The 13,408-nt window shown below is 46.1% G+C and overlaps 1 protein-coding gene across 2 annotated transcripts in view; it reads right to left on the bottom strand.

Annotated features, from left to right (window-relative positions):
* TFEB (transcription factor EB) overlaps nucleotides 1-13,408 on the bottom strand; it is a 54,977-nt gene that overhangs the window by 30,325 nt on the left and 11,244 nt on the right. The window contains exon 1 of one of the 2 annotated variants that reach the window (XM_029944008.1): nucleotides 12,142-12,221. The exons of the other annotated variant lie outside the window; for it this stretch is intronic. The gene's annotated coding sequence lies outside the window, so the exon portion shown is untranslated. Of the gene's footprint in view, nucleotides 1-12,141; nucleotides 12,222-13,408 lie in introns of those variants that run through there. 2 annotated transcript variants of the gene reach the window in all.

Here is a 13,408-nt window from a genome sequence, read left to right on the forward strand (position 1 = left end):
ATCAGTGAATGCCCAGAGGGAACAGGGCACTCTCTAATGCTGCTGGCAGCCAGAGGGAAGGGGCCAGGAAAAGGTGAGAGCCTTCCGGAAGGGAGCAACACTAGACACACCATTTCCCTGAGAAGAACAGAGGAAGGAGGGAAAGGAGGGGATGTCATGGGCAGAGCACAGGCCATGACGCTGGGAACCCTGGAATCTTGTCCAGGCCTTATTAGAGATAACTGCATGATCTTGGGAAATCATTTCCTAGGCTTCACACCAGGTCTCAGTTTCTCCCTCTGGAAAATGGAGCTTTGAACACCAGGCCTTTGAGCTATCCTGCAGCCTGTCATGACCACATGCTGGAGGTACATGACTATCAAAGCATATCAAAGGCTCTGACAAGTCCTACATGGAAGAAAACCATTTTGCTTTTTTTTTTTTTTTTTTGACTCCCACTCTCCCATATCTGCTTGACCACCAAACCCTTCCATAGGACACAACTGGGGAAATCCTGGAGTAGAACTGGGTTCCCCTGGAGTAGATTGTGGGGCCACCAATCCAAATGCCTATAGAGAAGGCTTGGAGCGAGCCCAGACAAAATGCATCAGGACTTTGCAGTTAATTCCAAGCCCTGAACATTCCTGGGGGGCGGGGGGGGAGGGGGTTGAGAGAGTTTAGCACGTCTGTTCTGTGAAGGCCTCCAGGACCCACTCAGGCTTTCGATCCCAACTGTTCCTCAACAATCCTGTTAGGAGGAGCAAGAGAAAGAGAGCAAGACATGGCACTTTGGCATTTTGATTATTTTGAATTAAAGGTACTTAAGAAATAGCAGGTACAAGAAGGATACTCTGACCCTCCTTTGTGTCCCTGAGAACAGGAAATAAGTGTCCCAGGTGAAAGTTACCCTCCCTGTCCCAGAAGGTGGAGAAACATCCTCATCACCAGAAATAGGGAATTCGGGGCCAAGAAGGCTGTATAAACAAACCTTGTTACTTCTTTACTAATTAGTTACCCAAACCCCTTTGTTCTGGTCATTCTTCACAAATTTGTTTCTTTATCTAAATCGTATAAAAGGCGCCTGCCTTGGTCACTTATTTGACCAAAATTTTGGGGGGGGGCTCCTGTACACACAAAATTAAATTTTTCTCTTGTTAATCTATCTTATGTCAATTGAATTATTAGATCAGCCAAAGAACCTAGAAGGGAAGAAGGAGAAAGTTTCTTCCCCTACAGTTTTGGTGTCCAGCATGGGGCTCTGCACCCATGGATCTGCTGAGAGACTGGGACCCTGCGCAGGGGCCAGCAGAAGGTCAATATCCTTACCACGTCAGTCTCGCAGATCTCTGCCGGCTGGGTCTGGTGACAGCAAGAGTGGTCAAGTGCTTTTCTTTTCTAAATACCTGTGTAAACTAGTTCTTCGGGTACAGGGACTCTGGTAAAAAAGTGTTGTAAATACTTTGGTTTTCTACTGATCCTCTTTCAACCAGAGGTTGTCATTGTTTTCTTTTGTCTCTGTCTTTTGTGTCATTTGGCATAAGGAAGAGAACCACAGGTCCCCTTTCCTTTCATCTTATTCTACGTCCTAAGAGCTTGGCTTTGTGACCAGTGATAATATTCTCTCTGGTCTCCACCAGCAGGAATGTGCGTGTCCCGTCATACATTGAATGGTCTGTTGAACAGACTGGGGTTCCAGGACATGAAGCCACAAGCAGCACTCTCCTTGTCTGATGATGCCAACTCTTGGGGGAGTCAGGCATAAGGGGGTCCCAATCCATAAAAGGCCTCAGTCATCTGAACCTGCATTGTATTAGTAACGCTGGAGAAGTCTCATACCAGTAGCACCTACGTGGAGTCACAAATTGGCAGGTCTGTAACTAGAGACATCTAATGTTCCCGTGAAAGACCAGAGACTCCATTTTTATACCACCTATGACAACAAAGACCTTTGTTTTCTTAGAGTAACTCTGGGAATGAACTTTCTGGATCTTGCAAGGGCTGAGTTTTTGTATCCTCTTTAGAACACCTCTGATGTCCATGTAAAGCCATCAAAAGGCTTATTGGTCTAAGCCACTATTGAGATTAACATAAGATCCTCCTCGTCAATGACAATGGATTCTTTGAATTGGGCACTTTTATGTTTAAAAAAATTAGCTCTCATTCTAAATAATTCTTATTGGTACCTATGGAAAGATCAAATAAAAAAGGAGACACAAAGGAATACGATGGCTAGCCTTAAGGACTTCTTTAACAACATGAAATTACAAAGCCTGTTTTGTCTCTACTTTGAGAAGATCCTACCAAATTTAAAGGAGGGTTTGAAGGATTGGTGCTCATTCACGACCCCACTCACAGGGACCTCAACTGGCTGCTAAGGAGTGATCTTGCCAGCCATGATTATACCATAGTTACCAGACAAGCCAGATGGCCTCCTGGGGAAAAGCACCCCTCCCCGCCTCACAGGGAAAACAGATGACCAGAATTTCTTCCAGGCCCTCCTACAAATGATCAGGAAATGAATCAGCTGGAGTCTGATGTTCAAAATGAGAACAATATAGAGGCCTTCCCTCCTAAGGTGAATTGGTCCAAGAAGGCATTTGTTAAATGCTTTAGACAGACTTTTAGACATACTGTTTTAAACCCTGAATCTCTAGTATGTAGAAATGTTTCCATCTCAGTTGAAAATTGCCCCAATCTAAAGCAGCAAAATTTAGGTGGATGGGCAGGTCAGGCCCTTGATATTCAGGCTGCAACCCAGTCCTTGGGGAATTGGAAAGATCTTGCAAATCTCTACAAAGCGAAAAATGTGGCTCTGGACACACTTCAAATCCCAGCTCTTTACCAGTCCCCAAATCTCACTTATTCATGTCAGAATGCTTGTAGATATTGTAAAAGATCAGGACATTGGAAATAGAATTATCCTGCTCTTAAGAAAAAGTAGGAAAAATTTAAATAGGAATTACCCTAGACCTCTAATAAGAGGCAAATATACCCCAAACTCCTTGGAAAAGACTTAGATACTTCTGTTTCTAATGCTTTTCTATTTATTGTGAGAAAGAGGGAGAGCGTGCATGTGCAAGCAGGGGAGGAGCAGGGGGAGAGAGAAAATCCCAGACAGGGAACTCCATGGTCACCATGGAGTCGACATGGGGGCTCAATCTCACAACCGTGAGATCATGACCTGAGCTGAAATCAAGAGTCAGATGCTTAACTGACTGAGCACCCAGGGGCCCCGACTTACTTTTTCTGTGCCTTTGTAATACGGAATTTCTATTCCCATCTTCTCTAGGACCTAAGAGCCGTTCTTTGAAATGCAAACTTTAGGGAGAAGTCATTCATCAGAAGGAAGAAACAATTTGAAAATTGGGCTAATGAAAAATCTTAAGTGTCTTGCCCACAAATATTTTTTTAAAAAAGCTTTAACCACCTGAGTGGGTAAACGTTACTTGTTGCAACTGCCAGAAACAAAATTTGGATCCAACTCTTCTATATAAACTTGTGAGTTTTATATTATTGCAGCTGACTCCTGGCTAAAACTTCAGAACAATACCTATAAATTCTGTGTGTGTCTCTCTGTATGTTTCCATGTGTCTATATGTACGCTATAGATATACGATACTTTTCTACCTCCACATGGTATTGCCAAAACTAATCTGTAAAAGAACTCTAGCTGGCTGAAAGACAGGCACTTAGAAGGGTTGGGTATACCAAAGCTCAGAAACATAAAAATTAAACAAAAATTTTCTTTTAAAGTTCACATTGATCTGGGATAATCCTTGGGAAATAAACGCTTGTGAAAGCTTGTTGTTTAATTAAAATAGACGTGTCTTCAGCGTCATTAGCATTAAATGTGATGCCAACATACAACTTTTATTCTACCAGGGTTTGCTGGTCAAATAAGTTTATGTTCTCCCTGTCACAAAATTTGTCAGCAAGAAAAATAGCTTGGGATGAGGTCCGATTTTGTCTACTCTCTCATGAAGTCTTTGTGGGTAATCTAACTGTAATGTTTAAAACAAGTAATTTAGATAGATGAATGGGATAACAGGGTTAAGGTAAACTTTTCAGCAATAATTGTGGTTAATCTTATGTCTACTTGAGTTTCCCAAATCTTTTGATAACTTCTACCATCAGTTTGCTAAGTTAAATAATAGAAATTAACTGAATATCAAGGTCATTTCCAAGCAAGATAAAATATTAAACATTAATTACTGAACACCAGTTTACCTAACTCTGTCTTCCTATTACAGAGGAACTAAAGATATTCAGGTCTGTTAATTAGCGTGTCTTGGCCACATTAAAAGATTTGTACTACTAAAAAGGCACATGTTTCTAGAAATTATAAAATATATTTATAAACTTGCCATTTTACAGAATGCTCGTGTAACATACAGTTCATCATTTTTTACTTATTAGTTTTCCCTAGAAGTTACAATTTTTAAGGGTTAAATTTTATAATTAATATATGTAATTTAAAACTACCAGAAATAGGAAAGGAAATAACTATATGCAAAGAAAGTAGGGTGTGGTTATTTTGGTGAGAAAAGGCTTGAGGTATGAAGATACATTTTTGTTGAAGGAACTAAAAGTGACTTTATCCTCAGGTAAAGCTAGTTTTGTCACAATGGGATAGAAGAAAATGAAGAACAAATTGAATGTATATAAGAAGTTAAAGAGGAGAGAGAGGGAGAGAGAATTTTACCTTGTGTGACCAAGCTGGCTAAAATTAAATTGACATTATAAGAGTTTAAAAAAAAATAAGCTTTGGGGCACCGGGGTGGCTCAGTTGGTTAAGCATCTGACTTCGGCTCAGGTCATGATCTCGCAGTCTGTGGGTTCAAGCCCCGCATGGGGCTCTGTGCTGACAGCTCAGAGCTTGGAGCCTGCTTCAGATTCTGTGTCTCCCTCTCTCTCTGCCCTCCCCAGTTTGCACAGTCTTTCTTACTCTCTTTCAAAAATAAGTAAACATTTTGAAAAAAAATTTTAAATATCAATAGCTTGCCTATTATAAAACTAAGATTGTTAAAAGGACAAAGTTTTCTTTGACTTTTGGTCTGCTCCTGATAAGAGACTATAAAAGGTCTTTTCCTTTTTTTTTTAACCTTTTAAGTTTGTCTTTACTATCAGGCCTTTGATTACTTAAGAAAACTAAGTCTTCTCAATATTAAAAGAGCTAAGTTTTGCACACAACTATAGAATCTTCTGTATTTGCCTTTTAAATCTGTTATTGTCACTTTGGTTAACTAGATAATTAAATACTGTTTAATCATAATCTATGATCCTTTAAGCAAGTATACAAGTCTTTTAATATTTATGACAAACTTCCGCCAAATCAAATTCTAAATAAAGTCTTTTTGACCTCAAACTGACTTTGGGATTTTCCAGAGGGTCTCTGGAACATCTAAAAAGATTCATTCTTTCTCTTTTTTTTTTCAAAAACAAACAAAAACAACAACAACAAAACCTAAAAGGTGGTGGGAGGGAATTTTAAACTAATTAGACTGACTTGTTATGTTAAATCACATGGGAAGCACTCTCAAGTAAAATTAAGGCTTCTTTATGTTGTATTTGTATAGGAATATGTTTTATGTGTTCCAGAAATTGTATACAATTTCTAGAAATCTGATATGTCCTAATATAGTCTAATTCCAGCTATTATCATAAGATTTATTGGCCACCTGGGTGGCTCAGTCAGTTAAGCATCCGACTTTGGCTCAGGTCATGATCTCACAGTTCATGGGTTCTAGCCCCATGCTGGACTCTGGGCTGCCAGCTTGGAGCCTGGAGCCTGCTTCAAATTCTGTGTCTCCCTCTCCTTCTGCCCCTCCCCTGCTCGCACTCTGTCTGTCTCTCTCTTTCAAAAATAAATAAACACTAACAAATAAAAATTTTTAAAAAATAAGATTTATGTCACAGAAACAACCAAATATCCTTGTCAATAATACTGTAATGAGTTCTTAGCAGATCTTTAGCCATAGGCATTTTTAAGTTTTTTGTCAGTTATATAAGTTCTTGTTTTATTCTGAAAAGTGTTTCATTTTCAGAAAGGTTCATGGAATGGACGCCGACAAATACTCTAGAATATGGCTTTCTAATAACTTTCAGATCCTACCACTGAACTGGGTTAGAACTGACAGAACTCTGGGGCACCCAGGTGGCTCAGACAGTTGAGTGTCTGACTCTTGATTCAGGCTCAGGTCATGATTCCGGAGTTTGAGCCCTGGGTCAGGCTCAGGTCATGACAGCACAGAGCCTGCTTGGGATTCTCTCTGCCTCTCTCTCCCTCTGCCTGTCTCGCTCTCTCTGTCTCAAGATAAATAAATAAATACTAAAAAGAAAAAGAAAAGAATTGACAGAACTCTAAGAAAAAACTGGATTCATAAAATTCTTAACAAATGGTTAATATCAACAAGAATTAATTACATGAAACTGAATTAACTGCTAAGATGATTATAATGTGTATGACTTTTACTTAAAACATGGCTGGATCTTTAATGCTTAATTTTTCCCAGATTTTAGGAAAACAACGTTTTTTTTCTCTTAAGCTAACCACGACCTACAACACTTTGGTAAATTATACTTTTGTAATTAGAATGGAAACATTTACCTTTTCCTCCCTATCTGATGCCCCCAGAATTTGAAAACTCTTAGTGGGTATTCTTAGTTTCATCAATAAAGCTATTTACATAAGGTCAATAAAAATCTATTCTCCTAGTAACAAAACACAATTGGAAACACTGGCTTTGGAAACCAAGGCTTTGACTGGAATGTCAGAGACGGCATATGACAGGAGAGCTTTAAGGAACTAAGGTTGTCTTTATGGAGCCAATAAAGCCCCTTGGAAAAATCAGCCAGTATCTATCGTGCTGACAGGGTTCCCAGCAACCCCACCAGGTGAGTAAGGAAAGGCACTTCCTGGCAGATGCAAAAACCTCACTATATTTTGGGGACTCTGAGAAAAGAGGAATTAACCTAAATCCATAGTGACTGCAGGAAAACCTTGATGACGCGTCCTCGGCTCGGCTTCCCAGCCTCGAGAGGCTTTTACAAGTCCAATCTGAGATTCCTTGTGAAAAGTTCCTACAAGGCGGATGGAAAGATGCTATACAGCCGATTGCAATTCTTGCTGCATTTATATAAATAAGTTAAGGTCACTAACCCCAAACCTATTTTACAAACAAACTAGTCTTTGCTGATCTCTGATAGAAATGGGGTAACTGTAGAGAAAAAAAGTTGTTTCAATGAAAAGTTATAGTACATCTTTCGGATGTCAGGTTCCAGTGCTGTTAATTATCAGTGAGGTCTGCTGCCCACCTGGAAACTAACAGGATTCCGAATTCTGGTTTCCTCCAATATTTGGCTACAACTCTCCAAACTAACACTCCCAAGTTTCTGCTACTCTCAACATAGAATCACTAAGAAGAAAAGCTGCCCATTTCCCTGAGGCCTTACAGAGTGTGAACCACTTGATAGAAACTTCAGAGAACTGACACAACGGCTCACGTATGGACAATTTTGGTGCCCGTGGCTGCGTGGGCCATGCAGAAAAGAGCACCAGAGACTCTCAAACTGCAAACCAGGAAAATCTAACACATTGCCACTGTCTGCCCTCACTCTATCTGAAGAGGCTTGGAGCCTGACGTCTAGAAATCTCAGCTGGCTGCCTCCACAACTCACAAACCGGGACCTCGGTCGGCTCTGATCATTAACCTCGGTTTTTCTTTTCTTTCCATACAAATGCCTTATTAAACACTTGCGTTCTCACACAATGTAGACCTAACTTGGGAAGCCCAGGTGCATCACCCCCCGCCCCAAAATGAAACACAACCATTTAAATGAACTGCTCTATTTTCAAGACTCAAAGATTAAAAAATGATGGCGCACTCTACCAGCTCAGCTCCTAGACTCTGAAACTTCTTGAAGTTTGTCACGGGTGAAAATGACACGGGGCAAAATATGCCACCCCGAAATAGGCCACTTCGGGCCTCCTGATTACGTTGAATTGAAATTACTTAAGGAACAGCAGGTGTCAGAAGGACACCGACCCTCCTCAGTGCCCCTGCAAGCAGGAAATAACTGCCCCCCCCACCCCGTGTGAAAGGTGCCCTCTTTGTACCAAGAGGCAGAGAGCTATCCTCGTCACCAGAAACAGGGAATTCGGGGCCAAGCAGGATGTATGAACAACCCTTGTTACTTCTTTGCTAATTAGCTCCCCAAGCCCAAACCCCTTTCTTTTGTCAATTCTTCACAAATGTATTGTTTCTTTGTCTAAACGTTATAAAAGCTGCCTGCTTTGGGCACTTCTTTGAGCCTCCTATCTCTGGGGATCTTGTTCACACAAAAATTACATTTTCTCTTGGTAATCTGTCTTATGTCAAGTGAATTATTAGGCCAGCCAAAGAAGCTAGAAGGAAAGAAGGGAAAAGTACAACCCCTCCCCCGGCCCAAGGAAGGAAGGGTCAGTAGCTTATTCGCATAACTGGCCCCGGGTCACCAGGTGGGTTATTGCAGCAGGCGGGAGAGATGATGCAGCAGACCGTATCTACTGGGCCCTCGTCCTGCGTGGCATATCACCTCCATTATCTCGTGCAGTTCTTACAAGCAACCTTGAGTCCAGCCCTGATGTGATCCCCATCTCTCAGAGCTAGAAACTAATGGTCAGAGAGATTCAATCACTTGTGTCCAAGGTCACACCACTGGTCAGCGGTACCACCCAGCTATCAACCCTGGCAGCCTGATCCATAACTCATGCCCTCAGCCCAGCTCTGCCGCTCACGAGCTAGGTAACCGGGGGTGAGGGGCTCAACCATTCTGGGCCTCGGTTGCCTCACCTAGAACATGGGATAATAGGGGCACCTGGGTGGCCCAGTCGGCTAAGTGTCCGACTTCGGCTCAGGTCTGATCTCAAGGTTCGAGCCCTGCATCGGGTTCTGTGCTGACAGCTCAGAGCCTGAAGCCTGTTTCAGATTCTGTGTCTCCTTCTCTCTCTCTGCCCCTCCCTCGCTTGTGCTCTGTCTCTCTCTCTGTCTCAAAAATAATAAACCCCCCCAAAATTGTTTTAATGATAAAAAAAATAAAACAAACAGGATAATAAAAAGACCTATGTATCAGGTTATATTGTGAAGATTGTATTGTAAATATACAAAAGTGCTTAACACGGTGCCTGCGGGGAGCTGCTCAATATATATGAGCTATCATTAGATGCCACATTCCACTGTGGGCACAGCAGGCTGGAAGCCACCCATGGCTTCCTGGAAATCGGCCTCTGCATCAGTCCCGGAGCATGGCCCTCTCCACCTGGCAATATAGACTTCCAAGCTAGGGCTCCTAAGGGACCTCGTGTAGGGGAGGACTCTGTAAACCAGGGTTCCCAGCCCCAAGTCAAACCTGGGTCTCACTCTCTGAGGCTCCTAAAAGGCCATCTCCCCCTCAGAACTAGGGATTGTCCCAGCTCACCATGGGTCATAGGCCTCCCCCCAACCATTGCCCCCATGGCCCCAGGTCACAGGGTGGGGAGGTGGGGGCTCTCCAGTCAGGCAGCTGATGTCCTCATGAACTTCCCCAGCTCTCTTAGCCTTAGAAATGACAATGACAACCCACCCAGAGCCCTCCACACTTCCTACAGCTGCTTCCTCCACATTAGGTCACAGGACTAGCATCACCAAGCAGAAGGCCAACGGCTCAAGGGTTAGTATACCCACTTTACAGATGAAGAAACTGAGGCCCTGACCGGCCATGGGCAGGGATCTAAGTAATAGAAAGGGTTCTGGCCCTTGGACCAGGGCTCAGGGCTGACTGATCGGGATTCCAGGCCAGACTCATGAAAGTCAGCTGGGGAAGCAGAGGGGATAAGGCTGGGGAGGCTCCCAAGGTCCAGGGAAGGGGAGGGAATGGCTAAGCCACGGGCTCGGGGGCTCACTGAGTCATTGTGGATCCTTTGAGTCCTGGGGATTAGGATTAGAGGAGCATCGATAACCCTGAGTCTTCCTCTGCCCGTCCCACCACAGCCAGAGGAGACGGCACAGCCCGTGTCCAGCGCCCTGGACCCTCCATCCAGCCCTCTGTTCTAGCTAGCACAGGTGCCTGCACGGGGCTGGTCCCGCCACCCTCCACTCACGGGGAGCCCCCACCTGCCAACATGGCTCTCTAGCTCCAGACTCCAAGTCAGCCATTCACCCCGGCCATTGTCACCCCACACTGTCCTCATCCACTGCATGTCATCACCCAGAAAGTGCTCCCTGGCCACCTCCCCCTCTACCTCTGCCGACTGCCATGGGGCCCACTCACCCACAAACACTAGGCTAAGAACCGAGCCCAGAATCCCCAGTCTGGCCCCCAGCATGTGGGGCTGGCTCTTGCACTCGGTAGGTGCTCCATAAACATTGTGCGCAAGACGATCATCTCTAAGGGAGTGACCCCAATACCATGATCTACAGACAAATTTATGTGACCCAGCACACACACACACACCTAGCACACATGCACAGGCACATGAACACAAAAAAGTTGCACAAGACCACACTTGTCAATACTGCACAAAACACTTGGATGTTCTCTCTACATATTCTTTTTTATTAAAAAAGCAAAAGACCCACTAAGCTGACTTCATGGCCAGAAATGAGGGTCCCATTAATGGCCTTGATCCACAGTCCAAATTATAGCCCTCTCAGGATATCCATGTGGCCCAAACTGCCCCCCCCCCACCAGCACATGACTGTCTCTATAACAGGTGCTCATGCAGCCCTCCATTTGCCAAACTCTCATTCTGGGCCAGGCCTGTGCTAAGCACTTGACAATGGCATCTCGTTCCTCCTCATCATCACCCTAAGAGGTGGGGCTGCTCACTACCCCCATTTTGCAGGCAAGGAAACCAAGGCTCAAAGTCACACAGTAAATGGCCTAGGAAGAATTCAAAGCTAGGTGTGTCTGAATCTGGAGACATATTCACAACTCCTGCACGCCCCCCAACTGAGGGTCTTCAGCAACCCCCCCTTCAGTCCACACCCTGGCAGGAAGCTCGCCCCATGAAGTCTGTTCCAATGCCAACTGCCAAAAAGCCATTTCCCTTGTTAACTTAACTCTGCATTAGTTGCCTACTTGATCGGAGAGTGGCTGGAGCCTGCAGGCCTGGAGGCCAGCCTCCTCACCCCCACAGAGACCCTGCTCCCTCCTTCCCAGACACTTCCGGCTGAACCCAGGAAAGGGGCTGGGCTGGGGGCCAGTGGGTACAACTCAGGGCTCCCGTGGACCATTCTGCTGTCTCTCCTCACTAATATCACTGCGGCAAGTCACTCGACCACTCTATGCCTCCATGTCCCCATCTGTGGAATGGAGTAATGACAGCACCCGCCCCATAGGGTGACTATGAGGTCTCAAGGGGCTGATACAGGTCAAGCCCTCCGTACGGCACCTGAAGTGAAGTAAGGCCTGGGAAATGTGAGTTCTTAGTATTATCATCTCCGCCAATACCTCAAATCCCTGCCATCAAAAATAGTCACATGTCACATGAACACTGGGTGGTTTTTCGCTGTTTGCCAACATGCCGTGTACCAGGAAGTGCTCACCTGTGCAGAGCGCTTCCTCACTCAGTGCCAGGCACTGCCTGAGCACTCTACGTGAATTAGGTCTTTTAATCCCCACAAAGGACCCACATGGTAGGCACTATCATTGTCATGTCTGTTTCACAGACGAGTAAACTCAGGCACCAAGAGGCTAAGTAGCTAGCTTACCAGGATCACATAGCTGCAGAGTGGCAGCAGGGCCAGGATTCGGACCCCGGGGGGGCCCGGCAGAGCCTCCGCTCGCAACCCCTGAGGCAAGGAGGTATTTGCCGTGGCCTCACCAGTAGAGATGTGGAGATGAGGCTGGGGGTGCTTGAACTGCTCCGGGCTGCCCAGCTCCTCAGCGGTGCGGTCAGCAGCCCTCTGAGTCCTGATTTCCCACACTTTCCACCATCTCCCCCGCCCCCCAAGCCTGGCCAAGGACCCCTCCTCTGTGCCACCTGCTTTCCCAACCCTGACCCTGCTCGGTATCTCCCCTATCCCTCTTCGAAAGATGCTCCACTGCCAGTTCAGCCCTTGGGGCCTCATCCCCAGTCACCCCCCCCCGCAAAGACAGAAGACAAACACACACACACACACACACACACACACTCCCTCAGACCTGGGAAAGGGAGATCCTCTGGAAGGAGGCCCCTGGAAAGCTCAGCAACTTGGGGGCCCAGAGCCCAGGCCCAGGCCCCTGCCCCGGCACAAGCCCCAGTTTCCTCATTTTCCCCAGCGCTGCTTCTCACCCAGCCCCCTGCACCTCGGCCCAAGAGGAAGTTGCACAACCCCCTGGGAGCTGCAAGTGTGGCCGAGGATTGCTCACAGCGCAGAGGGAACCGCACGCTGGCCCGGAAAGCTTCGTACACCCACAACGCCACCCAACACAGACGGACTCCCAGGTCCCCTTCACCCTATGTCACCCACTCTGGGCTCCAGGACCCCACAGTATGCTCCCTCCTCCCAGACTGAGCCTCTGACAGCCCCCTCCTACCCCCACAGCCTGGCCTCAAAACGCAGCGGCCATGCTGCCCTCCCCCACACTGCACCAAGATGGAGAGGCACAGAGAGTGGGAGAATTTTCAGGAATCCTACTAGGTCCAAAGCAGGCCTAGCCCTAATCTTCACACCCTCCCAGTGCTTTCTGGACACAGGTACCCTCTTAGCCCAAAGCCCCACAGTCCACCACCTCCCTGATTGACCACATATCTGCCACCTTGGCCCTGGGCCTTCCCAGGGCTTCCGGACACCCTGTTCATAGTCTTACTATGTAGCCCCACCTTGCAATGGACCCTGAGACCAAGATTATCCTATAAACTTCTGGGAAGAACTGAGCCACCCATACAATGTTCACTTGTGACAAAATGTTCTTGCTCAACATGTGACTTCAGAGGCTCCTCACCCCTGAAGTACTCTCACAGGCTGTCAAAGAAACTTGACATTTCACTCGTGTTTCTTTCTGGTGCCGAAGGGACTCCCACCTTTGATAGGTCATATTCCTGGTCAAGAAAGGCTGGCAATTACTAAGCTGTCGTCAGTCACCTATACCTCAGGGTGGATGAGTTTCCTAGACCCTTCCAATGAAAGTACGCTGCAGGAAGAGGCACTGGAATAGAAAGATCAGGCTGACCGTGACTGCTGGAGAAGGCGGGGATGCCCCTGGGGTGAAGTGGGCCCCTGAACAGGGAGGTCAGAGGGGCCCAGGGAGCTCTGACCCAGACTCTGACCCAACCCTGGGCGCTCCCTGGCACAGCAAATCTGGAAGGGCACAGACAGTGAGTGGAAGACCAGCCTGGGTGTGCAGAGCCCCCAAGAATGCTCTGTGACTCCCATCCCGTATGGCCCAGACTTACAGCAGGGCCTCAGATAAAGAGTATGATAGGCAC

This window comes from Suricata suricatta, chromosome 7 (assembly GCF_006229205.1).
Source record: "Suricata suricatta isolate VVHF042 chromosome 7, meerkat_22Aug2017_6uvM2_HiC, whole genome shotgun sequence".
In the NCBI taxonomy this organism is placed as follows: domain Eukaryota; kingdom Metazoa; phylum Chordata; class Mammalia; order Carnivora; family Herpestidae; genus Suricata; species Suricata suricatta.